At 48.6% G+C, this 3,030-nt stretch overlaps 1 protein-coding gene and 1 pseudogene across 2 annotated transcripts in view; one reads left to right on the forward strand and one right to left on the reverse strand.

The window, feature by feature from the left end:
- Positions 1–3,030, reverse strand: part of LOC311633819 (cullin-2-like) — a 392,353-nt pseudogene that overhangs the window by 266,241 nt on the left and 123,082 nt on the right. The gene's annotated exons all lie outside the window — the stretch shown is intronic.
- LOC311633341 (uncharacterized protein) overlaps positions 1–3,030 on the forward strand; it is a 92,523-nt gene that overhangs the window by 80,166 nt on the left and 9,327 nt on the right. The gene's annotated exons all lie outside the window — the stretch shown is intronic.

Here is a 3,030-nt window from a genome sequence, read left to right on the forward strand (position 1 = left end):
GAGCCAATGGACTGGAGGCCTGGTGGGGTCCCTTGGCCTGGCCTGCGGCAGAGATGGGGCTCAAACTGGCTCTCTGACATCCCCCAAGGGACCCTGGATTGAAAGAGGACGGTTCTTGGGTGATGCACCCCAGAATTGGGCTCCCTCCTCTCTGGTTCCTGTATGCTCACCGGGTATGGAGCCCACAACCTGGGCATGAGCCCTGACTGGGAGTTGATGCTGAGCCACGCTGGCTGGGGCCATGGGAGCCATGGGAACCGATGTGAACAGGAAGCTCTTGTGGCCTGTTGTGCTGGGAATAATAACTTCTTTGTCTCGGTCCCAGGAGTTTCATGTCTTGTTCGGCATCCCTGAAACAGGCAGGCTACCTTGTTTGGCTTGCAAATGGGGTAAAATAGTAACCTCTTTCCATTTCTGACACTGATGGAGCCCCATATGAACAGCCTTTGTGCGTCACCTCGTGCCAGAGGGAAGTGTGTCAGTCTGCCCGGCTGTAACGAAACTTCACAGAGTGGCTGGTAACAATAATTCTATCTCAAAGTTCTGGAGAGCTGAAACTGGGTTGGCTCAATGGATAGAGCGTCGGCTTTGGGACTGAAAGGTCCCGGGTTCGATTCCAGTCAAGGGCATGTACCTTGGTTGCAGGCACAACCCCCAGTAGTGGGTGTGCAGGAGGCAGCTGTTTGATGATTTTCTCCCATTGATGGTGTTTCTAACTCTGTATTCCTCTCTAAAAAAAAAAAATCAATTATATATATATATATATATATATATATATATATATATATATATATATGAAACATCTAGGAGAGAGACACATTGATCAGCTGCTTCCTGTACACCTCTTACCGGGGATGTGCCCACAACCAAGGTACATGCCCTTGACCGGAATCACCTGGGACCGTTCAGTCCACAGGCTGACACTCTATCCACTGAGCCAAACAGGTCAGGGCTGGGTCATTCATTTAGATGCCGATGGAAAGGGCCTGTTCTTGGAGAGTCTGACCAGAATCAAGGTGCTGATCAAACCTGTTTTTGATGCAGAGGCAACCTCTGCATGGCATACCTGTGACTTTTTTTGTTCAGCTTTATTGTGATATAATTGACAAATGAAATGTTAAGATACATAAAGTGCATCCTTAGCTATAAAGAACCATAGTCTGGATGAGCTGGTGAGTTGGGGGTGATCCTGGCAATATGGAGGTCAAAGATTGAATTATGTAAGCCCTTCCACCCTTTATTGGGAGTTTCCTAACTAGACTGGGTAGAGGTTATTTTTTTATTTTAATATAAATTAAAATTTTCCTTTAATACATACAGATTAAATATATTTTTATTGATTTCAGAGAGGAAGGGAGAGAGATATGGAAACATCAATGATGAGAGTGAATGATTGGCTGCTACATTGGGGATGGTGTCCTCAGTCCAGGCATGTGCCCTTGACAAGAATTGAACCCGGGACCCTTTGTTCCGCAGGCAGACCTCTATCCACTGGGCCAAACCAGCTAAGGCTGGGCAGAGGTTTTTTTTGGAAAAGATGCTTGAGCTATTCAGACCTGTCCAGGAGCCCTACTCAAGATTGCCCTTCAAGTGTCAGAATAAAGGGGAAGGGGTACCCCAGGCCTCGCCTTCCCCATCTCCTAACTCCCTCTGTGAGCATGGTCCTAAAAGTGCAGGCTCGGGGGCCGGGTTGTCCCTGCTCCCAATTTGTGAAAGGAGACAGGCTTAAAGCTCCAGGGCTGGGAATTTTGAAAGACAGAGAGAAAGCGGCGGGATTATTTGGCTCGGGGGCTTGAGGTGAGACAGGGAAGGGGAGGGGGGCAGAGGGGGAGTGGGTGGGAAGGAGAGAATTTATGTCAAGATCTGAGAATTGAATAGGGAAAGCTCTCCAAGTAGGAGGTACGGTTTGGGCAAGGCTTGTTGGCATGAGAAAGCACGATGGGAGTAGGGGTGGGGAGGGGGCAATGGGGCGATAAGGACACATATGTAATACCTTAACCAATAAAGAAAAAATAAATAGCCGAAACCGGTTGGGCTCAATGGATAGAGCGTTGGTTTGGGGACTGAAGGGTCCCGGGTTCGATTCCAGTCAAGGGCATGTACCTTGGTTGCAGGCATATCCCCAGTAGGGGGTGTGCAAGAGGCAGCTGATCGATGTTTCTCTCTCATCGATGTTTCTAACCCCCTATCTCTCTCCCTTCCTTTCTGTATAAAATCAATAAAATATATTTAAATAAATAAATAAATAAATAAATAAATATTTTTTTTAAAAGCAAGACGTGTTTGCTGCTCAGACGGTTCTAAGTTTCCAGGAGCGCCCAAGTGTTAACAAGCAGGGAGGCAGATGTACCTAGAGAGGGTTCAGGAATCGGATGCTTCCTGGGGCTTAATTCTTAATCTTGATACTAAGACAAATCACCACCCTTCTTTGGGCCTCGGCATAAATCAAAAACTCACATTCGCCGAGGCCCGTTTGGCTCAGTGAATAGAGCGTTGACCTGCGGACTGAAAAGTCCCAGGTTCGATTCCAGTCAAGGGCATGTACCTTTATTGCGGGCACATCCCCAGTCGTGGGTGTGCAAGAGGCAGCTGATCGATGTTTCTCTCTCATTAATGTTTCTGGCTCTCTGTCCTCTCTCTTCCTCTGTAAAAAATCAATAACATATATTTTTTAAAAAAACACTCACATCCTCCTCCTGTGACACAAAGACGCGGGGAGTCCCGCCAGCCTGTGAAGCAGCGACCTCACAAGCCAAAACCTGCAGACTGTCTCAGTTCCCCATATGATGTCATGCATTCCTAGTGACGCAGGCGCACAAGCTTTCCTGCGGGCCTGGCAGAAAGGCAGCCTTGGACGCCTCCTAATCCTGCCCCTCATTGGCTAAAGCAACTGCTCGTCTCGGCCGTTGTCAGTGGCGACGTAGGCGGGTACCACGTCGGTCGCTGAGATACCACGCACTTCCGCTTCGTACCCCCTCCCTCTGGCAGGCCTCCGACCAATAGAGAGTCGGAAGTGGGCGGGGACTCCGT

The sequence above is a fragment of the Pipistrellus hanaki genome, assembly GCF_964339955.1.
Source record: "Pipistrellus hanaki genome assembly, chromosome: 15".
NCBI classification, from domain to species: domain Eukaryota; kingdom Metazoa; phylum Chordata; class Mammalia; order Chiroptera; family Vespertilionidae; genus Pipistrellus; species Pipistrellus hanaki.